This window comes from Crinia signifera, unplaced genomic scaffold, assembly GCF_055691185.1.
Source record: "Crinia signifera unplaced genomic scaffold, ASM5569118v1 HAP2_SCAFFOLD_131, whole genome shotgun sequence".
Taxonomy (NCBI): domain Eukaryota; kingdom Metazoa; phylum Chordata; class Amphibia; order Anura; family Myobatrachidae; genus Crinia; species Crinia signifera.
The window spans coordinates 251,574-270,202 of NW_028142024.1; the positions used below are offsets into that span (position 1 = coordinate 251,574).

Here is an 18,629-nt window from a genome sequence, read left to right on the forward strand (position 1 = left end):
ATGGGGGCCTTTACGATCGCAGATCTTTCTAGTGTGTGGGCACCTTATGACTATTTTAGCTATGCGACCGGCTGAAGTTTGGCCAGATTGATGTGTTTGTATGTTTTGGTTGCCTTTTACATAGCCTGTGTTTTATTTTTTATTTGTTTCATCTTTACTTCCTGCCTTTTTAGATTCTATTTGGTACTTGTACAGTAAAACTTTATATGTAGCAGGCTGGGTGGCTGATTACCAAATATTTGGTATGGTGTGGGGGGAATTTTGTATCCGGTACTTATGTATTAGCAGGGCGCCCGTTATGTAGTTTGCGTAGTGGTGTATTGAGAATACCAATACACCACTATGCTAACTACGTAATTTACGTAAATTACGGAGTTGGAGCTGTGCTAAGACATAATGGTTCATACCCCATTATCCACGTGGGTGTGGAGTTAATTTTATAAAGTGTTAGTGTTCTGTTAAATCCGTATGTGCCCAATACTGTAATTCCAGCTGCTTATTCTTAAATGAAAAAAAATGACATAATATAGATATAATTATGTATTTATAGTATCACCTAGATGTGACACAAATAACTAAGAATGTATTAAGGCTCAGAAGGAACCCATCAGAATTAATGGAAACAATTGGAACATCTAAGTAACTTACTGCCTACATACATTATCAGTACATATAAGACCTTATTCTGGTTTAAACGCTGCGTGTGATTTAAATGCCGCTCAACATGTTCCCCGCACGGCTGCAAATGGATGTTTTGCAAAAGAAAATACATTTGCAGCCTTTGGTGGGAGGACCAAATCTTTCGACGATCACCAACCATCAAATGATTTGGTGCGTACAGAAAACTCAGTCACCTTGAAAAAGCTGTCCCCTAAGAGACAGCGAAACGCATTGGTGTTTGATCTGGAACCTAATCCAACTTGCTATATTTCACCTGCCCACTCATCTGGACCCTGGTATTGCCTCTTCTTCCCATTGGAGCACATTGCCACTTTCAAGCACAGACGCACTTTAGAGAGGATCCCCCCCATTCACAAGTCCTCCATTGGACTGGGACACCTCCAGCCGTCAATTTAACTTATTTCCAAGCCTGGACGCAGTTTAGAGAGGATCCCCCTGCTATTACAAAGTCCACTATTGAATTGGGACACCTCCAGCGATTTCACAACACAGTGGTTTATGTGGATTACAATTGGACTCCATCTTGGGAATTTGTTGGTCCAGAGCATCATTCACTTAGGTCCCAGTATCTTTGTTTTTATATTATTTTTAGGTCATTGTTTTTTCATAATTTATGTTATCCATATATGAATTATGTTTGTTATTTAATTATATATATATATATATATATATATATATACACACACATTTTTATTGTTATAATTTTCACCATCATTAAATCGAGCACTGCATCTTCCCTTTTTTTTTTGCTATCTATAATAAGGGATCTGACTAGTCCCTCTTAAAGCTGCTCTTATTGATACACCAGCCTTGATAAGCGCTCTATACAGTACATGTATTTTTGAAAGTAGTTTTATTTTTACTGTCAAAGGGTGGACTGTAGAAGTCGAGTTGCATGTACACCACATTATAGTATGGCCACTATTTTGGTTCGCAGAATTATCTAAATAGAGTATAGGAACCAAGTGGAATAATTATGTGAACCCCATGTGCAGCCATTCTACTACAAAAATTTCATATCTCACACTCATAAATAATAAAATATTGTTATATGGTTAAAAATCGCTGCACATAGTATTAAGGATAATACACGATTCCCCCTGGACATATTTAGTACCTATGTGATCACTCTCTCACACGCAGTCCTCTGGTGTTTGTTTGAAATATGTGGCATATACCAGCAATAAGTTATCAACTGTGGTTATAAAACATGTATTTGAAGCCATGTGCAGAAGTGAACAGATGGTTTCCAAATTGCACAGCAAAGACCCCTGGATATGATGACAAACCTGTGGACAAAAGAGCCACCGAGCCCAAAGCATGGCGAGCGTAGCGAGCCCTTTGAGGGGATGTGGAGTACATATAAAGTCATCCACGTCCCCTCGCTGCGCTTGCCACACTATATAAAATCAACTCCACACCGACGGGGATAGTGGGCGTATGAAAAGGTTGGGAGGAAGCCTTCCGCCGCTGCTCACCATGCTTCTGGCTGGCGTGGATAGTGGGGGTTTTTTAGGAACACATTCACACCAGCCGTACTACTACTACTACTACCATACATCTGACACAGTATTGAGGACAAGTGTTAACGGTAAACTGTAAATTTACTTAGTAATGATTAATCAATAAAAGGCAATAATTAATTACATATACAAACAGTAATGAAGATAATTAACAATGATAATGAAAGAAGAAAGAAGCAAATGAATTCACCTTTGGCAGGAGTGTTAGAGCGTACAGAATACGGCCAAAGGGATTTCCAGCACCCAAACTCTTCCTCCACATGAATTCTTGGAGGTATGACTCCAAATGTTGCCGGGAGGTTCCTCTGTGGCATTTGTTCCTCCATTTGCAGGCCCCCCAAAGCCGCTCAATGTTTTGGGTGTGGACCCTTGAGTCTTGGTCAACAAAGTGATATCAATGATTCACCCTTCATGCTCATAACCTTTCTCTCGGCTGTTCAAATTTCAAAGGATCTGAGGTCGGTTAATCATTGATAAATACTCTGAGTAAGCCACTGACATTTATATTTCCCCAAATCCATTTAAGGATCAATTTAAAGGACAATTAGCTGTCTATTACAGCCCTTGAAATCGTCAATAGGAGTGTGTGCGAATATATCAATTCTTTTTACTTTTTTGTATTTTTATGAGCTTATATTGTCTGTACAATTTTATTGTGTGTTATTTTTATATTAATAAATTTGTATTGAATTCATCCAGCTGTGGCGCTCTCTAGATATATGCGAATTATCGCTTATATCTTGTCTCTCAACATATTGTCCTTTTACAAATATACCTATTTGTACTTGGGAGCAGCCAACCATATTTACATCCATATTTATCTAATTGATTCAATAATCTTTGTGTAATTTTCCAGTTTTTTTACTATTTTTTATTTTCCACCCCCCCTTCCCCTTTTTTTCCCCAAAAGGGGGTGTGGTCACTGATTGCGCCCGATTGGTTTGTTCTTTCTGAACCAGAGTTGTTATGCTCATAACCTGCCTGCTGTAGTTGGTCTGTATTGTATGACCTCCAGCAATCAGAGTATATTGCAGATCCGGGAGCGACATGTAAGTTGATCAGCCATCAGCGTACTGGCGTCTCTCTGTTCCTCTGTAGTTAGAAAGCAGGCACCTGTCTCCCTGCAGATCCCGTGGAAAAACCATTGCTGAGGCAGCATCCTCCCCACGTGTTTTTTCTCTTGACAAAGAGGTTTTCGTCAACCTCTACCACCATGCCAGGACCGCCAATTTTCCTCTGCGGCTGGGACAGCAAATCCATGGCACAAGCCTCCCTCATTAAACTGTTGTACTGCACAGTTGTTTTTATGGACATGTGCAGTTTCCTTTCGCAGTACAGCACACTGGTCATCTCCTCTGCCCACGAGTATATGAACTGGACCAGGGTCATGAAGGCTAACCGGAACCCCGGGAACCAGTGGTCCGCTTGAAGATCGACCTTTTTCCTGCATGACTTTATGTGGCAGCGCCACGTGCTTTCCCTCATGGACATCCGCATTGGATGGCCGTTCACGCAATTCTGACTGACAGGCAGCAACTGGTGTCGCTGAAAAAACATCACAGCCTCCTCCTCAGAATTAGGCAATGTGAACATGGTGAGTTGTTCACCTACCATGACTGTCACGTTCTGAGCACTCACTGAAGCAGCCATCACTGTCAGCCAATCACCTCAGAATGATTCTGACAGTGATCGGGAACACTTACGCAAGTTCTGACTAGGCTATTTCCGTAGCTTAAGCTTATTCTGAAAGCATAGCTACGGTAAAGGTGCCCATACACGCATCGATTTTCCCGGTGCAATCCTATGCGATGAGATGCGCGCTCCCGCGGCATCTCATCGCACAGTACAAAAAGTATGTGCTGCACGTGCTTTTTGTACTGTCTTTTGATCGCATGCAATGAGACGCGATGCGATTTAGCACAAAAAGTACTGGGTAATTGGTACGTGTATGAGCACCTTAACAGACAAGCATCCACCCATATTCCATATAAACTGAGATCGCGTCGCATGGCACTAAAACGGGACATGCAATGCGATTTCCTTGCGCAAGCATACGTATGTTAATTGGGCACCTGGCTACTACATAAGAACCAATAATTGTCTCCAAATAATATAAGACTTGGCTGGAATAAAAACTTTATAAAGTTTTATAACAAGTTTTCTATTTGTTATATTGGCGAGTGTTCCACATCCCACACTGATTTTTGGAGGAAACCACGGACTATACATATATATATAAAGTGATGAGAATGGCGCTCTATAGTGTAATAGATTAGTGTGCTCACTGTGGTTTAACCCCTTGAGTGGTATGCCTGGAAAATTTCCGGGCATACCACAAATAGGTGCACGCCAGTGGTGTCTAGGTGTGCAACACTGGTGCAGCACCTCTAGAGCCCCCCTCCCCAATCACTACCCAAACCCCCCATCACCTGTGCTCTGGCGATCACACGCCGGAGCTCTTCTAATGCTGCTCCCCCTCCTCCGCTGCTTCCGCCTGCCCCCATGATTGCTTTTGGTAGCAGTGATGTCGGCGGCAGGCGCAGGGATGTACGGGGCGGCTCGGACACCCGAGTCCTCCCGAGCCGCAGCGAACATCCCCCAGCCATATTAAACTGTACTTCACTATGAATGTGCATATATTCTCTTCCTCCACATAAAACCACACATTGGAGAGGAACAGAGAGAACTTGAACCCTTATGCGCCTGGAAGGATATGTACCAACTCTTTTTTATCCCCCAGCCTGATGCCGACGTCACTGCTCAATGTGACACCGGCAGCGGCTGGGACACAAACGGCGTCAGGGAAGCTCCGAGCTCCAGCGTACTAACGCCGGACCAGAGCAGAGGTGATGGCAGGGTGGGCTGGTAGGCTTCCCACTGAGCATGCTCTCCTGATGAAGTCCAGCCTGGATTTGTAGGCCTAAGAGACGAAATGCATAGAGAGGCCTCTACCCAACCTTCATTCGCACACCTTAATCACTTTATGTGTCTATTTTATGTATACGCACCTTATTAAAAAAAACTCATTTAAATTTAATTGGAGTTATCCTCTTTTTTTGCAATCACCACTGCACAAAATTGGAGCACAACTGTGAACTCACTGGGGGGACCAAAAATAAAAGGTCCAATCTGGATAGCAGCCGGGAAGATCCTGGTAACCAGCCCAACAAAGGGGGGATAACAGTATTTTGATGAGCACTTTATTCTTCATTATATGGTACGTAGAACCTTAATTAAACCACAGTGAACACACTAATCTATTACACTATAGAGCGCCATTCTCATCACTTTTTACATTTTACCCACATTAAGACGGATCAGCAACGTCCCATTAGGAGAATTTTTGGCGGCCGCCTGTCATTCAGGACTGTGTTCTAGAGGGAGGAACGATCCTTCAAGAAAAGGAATAATTTCTAATCCAGACCTACCTTGGGGTTGCAGCGAAGGACAGTACCCACCTCCTGCATATATATATAGATAGATAGTAAATAACTCTGGTGCCCTCCACGAACCACTCCATTCTAGATTGACATGAAAAAACTAGCGGCACTCTCCAGACTTTGAACAACGTGTTCTTTATTCCAACATGTTGCGGGATGGAAACCTTCATGTACTCAAGGGTCAACAAAGGCAATGAAATAACAAGGGTCTTTATTACAACATTTGACACACCTCCACCAATCAATTGTGTCTGCTGAGATCCACCTCCTGCTTGACACACCTCCACCAATCAATTGTGTCTGCTAAACTCCACCTCCTGCTTGACACACCTGAAGCCGCTCTCCAATAACCTAGAGAGGCAGTCCAGGAGGCAGATACACCTGTGTGTCCAATTACTCTCCATTCCATCAGTGTTGCTAACAATCCTTGTTGTACACACTGGCCCCTGCTTCAGAGTTGCACAGATCCCATGATGCTCGGCAGCTGTGCATGTGTCGGTATACACAACTCCGAGCTACTATATACTGTTAGCAGCCGGACAGATCTCCTCTTGCTGCTGAGTGGGTGTAGAGTACTGTGGGAGTGTAGGATGAATTGGGGCTATTCAGGGTGGTGCGCATGCAGAGCTGCTGATATATCTCTTGCACAAGGATAGCGCTGGTGCAAACGCATGGCGATAGCGATGACCACTTTCATCACCAAGGAAATTCTGTATAATGGTGAACAATGACATTTATTCCCAAACATAAAGTTTCTGCAATTGTGACTGCTTTATATTGAACTCTGAATCAGGCCCTCTGTATTTATGCCTCTTTATCATTATGCAGACACGAATATTTAAATAATGGAAACAATTATTCACACCTGTCAGCTCATTAACATTTATTTTCTCGTAAAAGCAGCTCATAAACAGTCACACTCAGAAGACGCAAATGACTATGGTTTCACACCTTTGTGAGTGCTCTGATGTCTAACAAGGCTGAGTTCTGATAAAAAACATTTCCCAAACTCAGAACATGGAAAGGCTTCTCACCTGTGTGACTTCTCACATGTATAACAAGGTATGATTTCCAGGTAAAACATTTCCCTCACTCAGAACATGGAAACAGCTTCTCACCTTTGTGAGTTCTCTCATGTCGGACAAGATGGAATTTCCGGATAAAAGATTTCCCACACTCAGAACATGGAAATGGCTTCTCCCCTGTGTGACTTCTCTCATGTATGACAAGATGTGATTTGTGGGTAAAAGATTTCCCACACTCAGAACATGGAAATGGCTTCTCACCTGTGTGAGTTCTCTCATGTGAGACAAGCTGTGATTTTGTAAGAAAGGCTTTCCCACACTCAGAACATGGAAATGGCTTCTCACCTGTGTGAGTTCTCACATGTTTAACGAGATTTGATTTCTGGGCAAAAGATTTCCCACACTCAGAACATGGAAATGGTTTCTCACCTGTGTGAGTTCTCTCATGTAGGACAAGATCTGATTTTGTAGTAAAGGCTTTACCACACTCAGAACATGGAAATGGCTTCTCACCTGTGTGAGTTCTCACATGTAGGACAAGCTGTGATTTCTGGATAAAATATTTCCCACACTCAGAACATGGTAACTGCTTCTCACCTGTGTGAGTTCTCACATGGTTAAGGAGACCCGATTTTTGGGTAAAAGTTTTTCCACACTCAGAACATGGAAATGGCTTCTCACCTGTGTGAGTTCTCTCATGTATAACAAGATATGATTTCCAGGAAAAACATTTCCCACACTCAGAACATTGAAACGGCTTCTCACCTGTGTGAATTCTCTCATGTTTAACGAGACTTGATTTCTGGGTAAAATATTGTCCACATTCTGTACATGGAAATGGTTTCTCACCTGTGTGAATTTGCTGATGAATAAGATGTGATTTCTTGGTAAAATATTTTCCACATTCTGTACATGGAAACGGTTTCTCACCTGTGTGAGTTCTCACATGTACAACAAGATGTGATTTCCTGATAAAAGATTTACCACTCTCAGAACATGGAAATCTCTTCTCACCTGTGTGAGTTATCTGATGTATAATAAAATCTGACTGATTTATAAAACATTTACCACACTCAGAACAGGTAAATAAGTCAGCACCTGTATGAGCTGTTCTATGTGTAGCAGTATCTGAGTTACCAGGAGAACAGTCCTCAGGATTAGAGGTATCAGGTGATGTATCTGCACTGTGAGGCACTGGCTGTATATTTAGGGTAATGGAGGTGTCTTCTGGAGAATCCTGTGTGATGTTATCTTCTGGTTTATAATCTGGAGACAGAATAAGACGTCCCTCCGAGGTATTCCTGCTTCTGTGTCCATCTGCTGGAAATAACATACAGATATAGAAATATCGCTCTTCCCCTTTCCCCTCACCCATTTCATACTATTAGTTAGTACAGGTGATTCAGTTATAAATACTTTCTTACAGTTCTAAATATCATGTAGCACATATGAAAAATATGTAGACATATAGACTATGAAAAAATGACGAGTTGGTACTCTTGCATTTCAAGCATAAACCTAATTTCCCCGGTACAAAGTGCTTGCGTTGGGCCTGTGACATATATGCCCTAGGTAGGATTTTCAAATGTTCTCTTGTAACATTGCTGTTTGGAGGATTTTCATAGTTTTTGCAAGGTGTCCCGTGACACGACCAATGGGATATCAGTCCGCCACGAATTCGCCACTACTGACCATATATCCTTAGGGTCAACACGGAGCAAACCCGAATATATATATATCAGAGTCATATATATATATATACTAGGTGATTCATTGCACCCTACGGGCGCTCTTCACACCGGCGTAAGGGGCTGCGCCCCCTTAATTTGTGAACATTTGTATATGAGAAAGATGGTTAGAATTGTATGAAAGATGCCCTGTATTGCAACTTCAGTTATAGGTGAAATGTGTTAAATAGAGAGCATATGATGTGGAAGGGGGGGGGGGGTGTATTGTTTTGTTTAACTAAAAAGCGGTTACAGAGTAAGATGTACATTGATAGTGTGGAGGGTACAGTGACATTTGTGGGTGTGGGAGGGGGCTGTGTGTGCATGTTGTTTAGGTGTGTGTGTGCAATAGTATAGTAGGGTGTTTCTGAGTCAGCGGCTCCCCACTGGCGGAGGTCACGACACAGGAAAACAGGAGGCTGGGTAGTGATAGGGGTGTGTGGGCATAAGGGGGACTAAAGAGGAGGGTGGGAGATACTGTGCAGCTTCTGCCAGTGGGTGAGGGTCCAGCGTGGCAGTACAGGATGGTGGCCCTTAGTCAGTGTCTCCTCCTACTGGGTGGGAGTTCGGGTGCATGAGAGCAGGAGGCTGGGCTATGAGAGATGATAGGGGCATGTGGGCAAAACAGCGTCAGCGACTCCCCAGTGGTGGAAGGTACGGTTCAGGAGAGCAGGAAGCTGGGTAGTGATAGGGGAGTGTGAGTATACGGGGGACTAAAGAGGGGCTTAGGGGTCCCGTGAATTGCGGGAGGGGCGCGGGGGTGCCGTGAATTAAGGGAGGGAGGGGGCGCAGGTGTCGGCGAATCGTGGGAGGGGGCGTGAATTGCGCAAGGGGGGGTTGCGAATCGCGGGAGGGGGGGTGCGTGGGGGGTCCGTGAATTGCGGGAGGGGGGGCACGGGGCGCGATGAATCACCTAGTTGGTTATATATTCTTGTAGAAGGATGGTAGGATGTTGCTGTCATTCAGAATGCATTTACATAAACAGTAAAAGTAGCAGTAAAAGGTCTGACTTAAAACACCTACAGTAAAACAGAACAGGTGTTATATATTAGACAAAGAATTGGTTGATGATGTGCAGTTCATAGTTGTCACTGGAAAAAAATTGCTACAAGAAAAAATCAACACAGAAAGTTTAACACATGTAAATGTTGACATAAGTGTGGCACTTCATCGGTGTCCATGTCGACACATGAGAATGAATATGAAAACATTCAAAAAAAGAAAAATAAATCTTCAAAAACTCATGTCAACCTTTTTCATTGTCGACCATAGCCGTGCCAGTGTTTTGCATGTGCCATTCAATCCTGGGGTTGCCGTGAATCACGCGCTAGGGTGGGGGGGGGAGGGAGGAGGTGAGGGGTGTCCGCGAATCAGGGGAGGAGCGGCCGTGGGTGGATGCCGTGAATTCCAGGGGGCGGGGGTGCCGCGAATCGTGGGATGGCGGGGCGCGGGGGGTTGCAGTGAATCGCAGGAGGGTGGGTCGCGGAGGCGGGGGGTTGCCGCAATGACAGGAGGGTGGTCAGGGGTGGGTAATCGAGGTAGGGGGGGGGTCGTGGGGGGCACCGTGAACCGTGGGAGGGGGGGCCCGGGGGTTGGCGCAAATCGTGGGAGGGGGGGTCGCGGGGTGCCGCGAATTGCAGGGGGGGGGGTGTCACGGAGTGGGGCCGCGAATCGCGGGAGTCACCGGGGGTGCCGCAAATCGTCACAAGAAAAAATCAACACAGAAAGGTCAACACATGTAAATGTTGACATAAGTGTGGCACTTCATTGGTGTCCATGTCGACACATGAGAATGAATATGAAAACATTGAAAAAGTGAAAAATAAATCTTGTCAACCTTTTTCATTGTCGACCATAGCCATGTCAGTGTTTTGCATGTGCCATTTAATCGTGGGGATGCCGTGATTTTTTTTCTCCAACCCTGTGTACAAGGTGATATAAGTTACTTACAGGACACTACGTGTCTATTAACAAAATTAAAAGCTATCAGCACTATGCCCCCCGGATTGTACCCTGTGTACAGTAGACGTGACAAGCCTGTACACGTGTATACCACACGGTGCAGGCTTGGATGCGGTGAGAACACTTATCACGGGAAATCCCTTGTACACTGGCCCTGATGTAAGTTTGTTCCTGCAACTCTTGGAATTGACGCTCAAACGAAATTATTTTATGTTCAACGACAAGTTTTTTCTCCAACTGAGAGGATGTGCGATGGGGTCCTCAGTGGCCCCATCATTTGCGAACTCTTATATGTTCATTGTTTAACAGGCCTTGTTCACCAATAACCCGGTCAACAGGGGGTCGTTACTATTGTACACATGGTACATAGACGACCTCCTGGTGATCTGGGTAGGTGAAAGCAACTGCCTGAAACGTTTGATTGATGATCACAATTCCACCTGTTCCCCCATTAAGTTCACATATGTCATGGATGTGCATTCTGTACACTATTTGGATGTAAACATCAAAATTGTGGCGGGGCAGATTGAAACGGCGTTATACAGCAAGCCCACCGATAGGAACAACATTTTATTGAGTTCCAGTTTTCATCCAGTCTCCCTAAAGAAAGGGCTCCCCTTTTCCCAAATGCTCCGGGCTCGGAGGATTATTAGTGAACCAACAGAATTAGAGAACAGTCTATCAACCATGGTAACCAAATTCAGTGACAGGGGTTATGACCAGGATCTTCTTGCAGATACCAGAGAAAAAGTGGTTAGACTTTCCAGAGAGGAAGCTTTAAAATCTAAAACAGCATCCAAGACAGTAGCAGACAAACTGATATGGGTCAACTCTTACCATCCAGCTAGTCCAGCGTTGAGTAAAATAGCTAAAAAACATTGGCCCCTGCTAACATCTGACCCGATGCTGCATTCCCTGAAAAAGAAGTCACTCATGCACTTATACACCAAGGGAAAAAGTATTAGAGACTATGTAGTTAAGAGTGAAGTCTCTTTCCCTCTCCCCAAGTCAAGTACAGCGTTTTGGGGTAAGGCCAAAACTGGCTGTTTTCGATGTAGTGGGTGCACTACGTGTTCTTATATGATACAAGGGGAATCTTTTTTCCATCCTTTTTCTGGCAAAAAGTTTAAAATCCATCACAGAGTCAGTTGTCACACTAAATTTGTGGTATACATGATAGGCTGTCCGTGCGGACGCCATTATGTGGGCAAGACCGAAAGGTCATTTAAAGAAAGAGCGGCTGCCCACTGCTCAGCGATAAAATCAGCCATCTCCTCGGGCCACAGCGATCAGCCGGTGGCCCGTCACTTCGCCGAGGCACGGCACAACATGGCGATGCTCCGCTACAGGATCATCGACCATGTTCCCCCTCTTAAAAGAGGAGGGGATAGATCCCTTCGGCTTCTCCAATTGGAGAGCCGATGGATCTTTACCTTAGATACGTTGAGCCCAAAAGGGCTCAACGAACACCTAGGATTATCTTGTTTCCTGTGATCAGTCAGTTTTGGAATAGATTAGCAGTTTCTAATAGCCCTGTTCCAACTGAGTAAGTTAAATTACGAGTTCCAATAATTAGTTGCGCTTTACAGTAGCAGATTAACACAGGTCGACATAGCATGGGAAGACACGCGAGTCGACAGCAGTGTTATAATTGAGCCCTAATACAGGAAGATGAATTTGCAGCATGTTGCTACACGTATGATGTCTTTTTATATTAATTGTCTTTTTACAGTAACTGTCCTTTTCACATTTTAATGTTGCTTCCTTTGTTTACATGTATTTGCAGTGTTTGGTCACCGGGGAGCCGGCGGCCATATTGTTGATCTCGGTTGCTAAGCAACTTCTGTGCACTGGTGTCCTTCATGCTTCCCGTAGCGTCAACCAGCGCGGTGATGTCATCATTTGGACGCCAGAGCGGGAGACGGCGGGCGGCGTGAACGACCGGTAAGGTATTTATACGTGTTGTTTGTATTTTATAAGTGTTCTTCCTGCACCTTGATAAAGGGGCGAATCTGCCCAGAAACGTTGGTGATATCTGCCTGAGTGTGGAGTCTTATTTTGCAAGAGTGCCGCCATCCCCCTGGACTATATATATATATATATATATAGACAGGATCCAGGGGAGCCTTGGATAGGTTTAACCCAGGAAATGAGGTGGCACTCAGTCGACTTGTGCAAAAAAAGACTTTTATCTGGATTACAGATCAATGCATAGCGTTATCCGTAACGTTTCGAGACTGCTTGAGTCTCGTCTTCAAGACGTGCGCTGGAAAAGTGCAAAGTGCATGTGGTATAGAAAGAATACTGAGCCCGTGGGCTCTCTTACCTAAAGTATGCTGCATGTGTTTAGGAGATCGCGCTCCCCGTTGTCAGGACTGGACTGTCAGCTTCCGGGTGTGCGGCTCCGCCTCCATGACGTGGCCGTTGCCAAGGCACCCTTGGACGCTGAGTGTCTGAGTACACCGGAGTCTGGGGAAGGCTTTCTCTTAGGACCAGCCGAACTGCTGGAAAATAAGTGCAAAATGTGCAGATCAAAAAAAAAACGATTAAAAGCAAGTGAGTTGCAGCAAATAAAATACATTGGCTACAATTAAGGTATATGCGGAAACCACATGAATCAACTTGGAGATAGTATATGAGCGGGTCTGTAGTCCTCACTCTGTTAGTGGGGGCAGGCATCTAGCGTCCTCTGCACTTTTCCGTTCACCTCACAACACAATTTCAATGACAACAAACATCAAAGATAATGTAGAACAATACTTGTTATTATTTATGTGTGGTCTCGTTATCCAGCAGAATGTCATTATCTAGCTGCTATGTTCAGATTTTTTACATGACTGGGATGCTGTATGAACTAAGGTGGTTTTGGGCAGTGATTTTAACTGGGTTGACGGATTTGGACATGTTTAAATAAATGAGTTCCAGGCAATTTTTTCATTTAATCCTGTTGGTGCTAGTGCGTTGAGTCGGAATATCCATGCCGACTCACGCTGTGTCAACAGTTTCTGTCGGTCACCTCCCCGAGGGAGTGGAGGAATATGGTCTATGATCGTGCTTTTCAAGCTTTCCAATTTATGGCCACACTGTTTAAAATGCTTGGCCACTGGTTGCTCTATTTTTTCACCGCTGATACAGGCTTTTATGGCTGAGCGGTGTAGCGCCATGCGCTCCCTAAATGTCCTAATTGTTTGCCCCACATAATATTTGCCACAAGGGCATATAATTATGTATATAATGTATTGGGACTTGCAGGATACCACATGATTAATTCTGTATTTTTGACCTGTATTGGGGTGGTTAAATTCTGAACCTGCTATCATTGTGCTACATGTGGTGCACGTAGGGCATTTGTAACACCCGGGTTTTTTTTCTCTGCACATTAAAAATGGGTTCCGTGGTTTTGGGGGGGATGTTGGTTTTCACCAACATGTCTCGTAGATTTTTTCCACGTCTATAGCTCGGCATTATTGTCTTGTTTTTGAAAATGGGCAGAGTTTTATCCGTGGTGACAAGAGGCCATACCGCTTTGGTGGCTCTAGGTAGTGCCAGGCTGGCAGGGGTATAGGTAGTCACAAATGGGATTTTTTTAAATCAAAAATACAGAATTAATCATGTGGTATCCTGCAAGTCCCAATACATTATATACATAATTATATGCCCTTGTGGCAAATATTATGTGGGGCAAACAATTAGGACATTTAGGGAGCGCATGGCGCTACACCGCTCAGCCATAAAAGCCTGTATCAGCGGTGAAAAAATAGAGCAACCAGTGGCCAAGCATTTTACACAGTGTGGCCATAAATTGGAAAGCTTGAAAAGCACGATCATAGACCATATTCCTCCACTCCCTCGGGGAGGTGACCGACAGAAACTGTTGACACAGCGTGAGTCGGCATGGATATTCCGACTCAACGCACTAGCACCAACAGGATTAAATGAAAAAATTGCCTGGAACTCATTTATTTAAACATGTCCAAATCCGTCAACCCAGTTAAAATCACTGCCCAAAACCACCTTAGTTCATACAGCATCCCAGTCATGTAAAAAATCTGAACATAGCAGCTAGATAATGACATTCTGCTGGATAACGAGACCACACATAAATAATAACAAGTATTGTTCTACATTATCTTTGATGTTTGTTGTCATTGAAATTGTGTTGTGGAGGTGAACGGAAAAGTGCAGAGGACGCTAGATGCCTGCCCCCACTAACAGAGTGAGGACTACAGACCCACTCATATACTATCTCCAAGTCGATTCATATGGTTTCCGCATATACCTTAATTGTAGCCAATGTATTTTATTTGCTGCAACTCACTTGCTTTTAATCGTTTTTTTGATCTGCACATTTTGCACTTATTTTCCAGCAGTTCGGCTGGTCCTAAGAGAAAGCCTTCCCCAGACGCCGGTGTACTCAGACACTCAGCGTCCAAGGGTGCCTTGGCAACGGCCACGTCATGGAGGCGGAGCCGCACACCCGGAAGCTGACAGTCCAGTCCTGACAACGGGGAGCGCGATCTCCTAAACACATGCAGCATACTTTAGGTAAGAGAGCCCACGGGCTCGGTATTCTTTCTATACCACATGCACTTTGCACTTTTCCAGCGCACGTCTTGAAGACGAGACTCAAGCAGTCTCGAAACGTTACGGATAACGCTATGCATTGATCTGTAATCCAGATAAAAGTCTTTTTTTGTCGACTGAGTGCCGCCTCATTTCCTGGGTTAAACCTATTCAAGGCTCCCCTGGATCCTGTCTATATATTGTTACATACAGGAAGGCACCAGCTCGCAGTTGCCTCTTTATACAGAGTGCCGAACAATCAGCAATCTATCTATATATATATATATATATATATATATATACACACACACACTCACGCACTCTAAAAATACAGAGTTTTTTGTCCGCCATAGAAATAAAAAAAAAAAGCTGTATAAACTAATAAGGATCATTTGCATACAATATGATATCTTTGGAAACACAATAGATTGCAATACCGCCGCCCTCCCCAGCAACGAGAGAGGAAGGGATCTCCATGCTTCAAGCTGTCTCACAACACTAGCAATTATATGATCAAAGTTACATCTATACAACTGAGAGACATTTGCTGGGAATATTAATCCCAAGTACTTAATGGAATGGGCGTTAATTTTAAATTGTGAAAGAAGGGGGACAACGAGTTCGGGGGAGGGCGCCGGAGGTACTATAAGAGATAAACCCTGTATCTATGAAACTGGTACCAAAAAACACTGACCAACGCGTTTCTCTGCCTATAAAATCTTCCCCGGGGCTAGGTCTTACACGTACCTCCGCCTATAAAATCTCAGCGGCTTCCTCATGGATAGGGCTTACGCGTTTCTCCGCCTATAAAATCTCAGCGGCTTCCCCAGGGATAGGTCTTACACGTTTCTCTGCCTATAAAATCTCAGTGGCTTCCTCATGGATAGGGCTTACGCATTTCTCCGCCTATAAAATCTCAGCGGCTTCCCCGGGGCTAGGTCTTACACGTACCTCCGCCTATAAAATCTCAGCGGCTTCCTCAGGGATAGGGCTTACGCATTTCTCCGCCTATAAAATCTCAGCTTCTTCCTCAGGGATAGGAAGCGGATAGACGGATTTTTATAGACGGATAAATGCGTTGAAGAAGAAAGAAATGGAAACTGCGCTGTTTGAGGAATGATTCTACAATCAATTATTAGAAAGGTGTAAATTTAATCACGTATATATTTTACAAATAGGATACAATTAATAAAATAGCAATATATAAAATTTACATACAGTGTACACTTAATAACCGGTTGGGGGATTGTATCTGTGCATAACTGGCACTTAACGGCTCCACTTGTGGGGTGGGCCCTTTTTCTCTGAATAAGCGGCCCCTCTTTATCTACCTGTTGGTGGATATAATTGGCTTACTCCTCGGACTGTGTTAGTGGGAAATGGGGAGATGCAGTCAAATAAAGTCACTCACATATCTGGGATAGTGTCCACTTATCCGGATAGTGCTTTTATGTGGTCCCCGTGAGTCGATGGTTGCTGCTTAGTCTCCTTCTTGGATCCCAAATGATGTTTTCTTGGTCCGATGATTAAGGAGTCCCGGGTACAATGGAGTTTACCCGATTTGTAATCCACAATGTAGAGGTAGAGTGGGGGCGCTGTACCTAACGCGTTTTGAAAAAGCTGGGAGCCCCCCAGCGAAACGCGTTAGGTACAGCGCCCCCACTCTACCTCTACATTGTGGATTACAAATCGGGTAAACTCCATTGTACCCGGGACTCCTTAATCATCGGACCAAGAAAACATCATTTGGGATCCAAGAAGGAGACTAAGCAGCAACCATCGACTCACGGGGACCACATAAAAGCACTATCCGGATAAGTGGACACTATCCCAGATATGTGAGTGACTTTATTTGACTGCATCTCCCCATTTCCCACTAACACAGTCCGAGGAGTAAGCCAATTATATCCACCAACAGGTAGATAAAGAGGGGCCGCTTATTCAGAGAAAAAGGGCCCACCCCACAAGTGGAGCCGTTAAGTGCCAGTTATGCACAGATACAATCCCCCAACCGGTTATTAAGTGTACACTGTATGTAAATTTTATATATTGCTATTTTATTAATTGTATCCTATTTGTAAAATATATACGTGATTAAATTTACACCTTTCTAATAATTGATTGTAGAATCATTCCTCAAACAGCGCAGTTTCCATTTCTTTCTTCTTTTTTGCTTTTTATTGGGACTGACAATCCCTAAACGTAACTGCTGCTTGATTTGTAAAGGGAGAACACACGCAGCGCCTGAATATTGCCGAAAGGCAATATATTTGTTATTTCCAGATAAATGCGTTGGGTCGGTGTTTTTCGGTACCAGTTTCATAGATACACAGGAGATTACCCTTCCGGTGGGCGGACCCTGAGATGAGCAGTCTGGAGTGTTAACCAGAGTAAAGCTGTGAACCAGGAATCTGGAGCCCAGGAATATCTCCAATTAACAAGTGGCCACCTGTACCTATTCTACAGAAAGTGTCTAAGGCTGCTGGGACTACACTTTTTTCATACAAAAAGTGTTAACTATAAGCCTGATATTTATCTGTTGGCATCAAACTGAAGCCACGATAGCCCAAGTGGAAGATTTATCTGATATTTATTTTTACTATATGTAATTGTCTTTTCATCATTATTTTATTATTAATATGCCTCTATATCATGCCTGATTTAATTATTAAATTATCTTTACTGTTCTAGCGTGGGTCCCTTAAGTGACTCCGGAACCAGCACCAATCTCAAATTATTCCTTCTTGACCGATTTTCAAGGTCATCGACCTTGTTTGTCAGTGTGTAGACAGATTTCTGAAGGTCATCATTATGGGCCTTGAGATCCTGCACCTCATGAAAAACTGTCCCCAACTGTGATTCATTCTAGGAGACCCTCTGGGAAAGCTGTGACATATGTCCCTTTAATTCAGCAAAGCTGTGTTTCAAAGATTCAGCCTGTTCCCTGAACATGGGGGCCATAGTGGCTTTAATAGCCTGCACCATGTCCTGGTATGCCACAGTGTCCATGTCCCCTCCATCATTCCCCTGTATAAGGCTATCTGGGCGGAGGAGAAGATGGGCCTGCCAGCGGTGTATGCAGAACGTCTGTCTGTTGTTGCTGCCATGGTCTGGATGCCTCTGCCGAGGTCCTGGGCACACCAGTGGAGGAAGGTGCAGTCGCCATGTTAGCGTGCTGTGTCCGCGGCCGAGCTGTGAAACGGCAGTTCTGGTGCTTTGGCATGGGAGAGTTCTCTCCATGCACAGCGCCCGGCTCTCTTGTGTCCCTGTTTCCCGGCTGTGTGGTTGGGGACGGTGTAGGTGTGCCGCCCAACTCAATGCTCACGGAAACACAAAAACACAAAATGGATGGCCCTTTAATGGCGCTCTTATCACCTGGGATCCGAACAATGTAACAGTCCCCTCTTTGTAAAGTTCGCCCTTTGCGTTATTCTTTCTTTTTAGTTCTTTCCTCAAGGTGGATCATAAAGAGAGGAAAAAAAGAGAAAACCATATATAGTGTAGTAGGTCTCGGATCAAAATTATTCTGAGATGGGGGATATAGGTCTTCCCCTTCCAGGTGGTGTTGTCTTTATTGATCTTATAGGGTCACCCCAGTGCAGACTTAAAAACTTGCTTACATCAAGCTTACATTCATTCAGGATTGTGAAAACATATAACGCTTTCTTTAGACTTATTCACAAAAGTCACACGTACAGATAGACCACA

General features: G+C 44.1%; 1 protein-coding gene and 1 pseudogene across 4 annotated transcripts in view; one reads left to right on the forward strand and one right to left on the reverse strand.

Annotated features, from left to right (window-relative positions):
* Nucleotides 1-18,629, reverse strand: part of LOC146053256 (uncharacterized) — a 118,450-nt pseudogene that overhangs the window by 86,626 nt on the left and 13,195 nt on the right. The gene's annotated exons all lie outside the window — the stretch shown is intronic.
* Nucleotides 1-18,629, forward strand: part of LOC146053253 (uncharacterized) — a 97,221-nt gene that overhangs the window by 46,718 nt on the left and 31,874 nt on the right. The window lies entirely within an intron of this gene.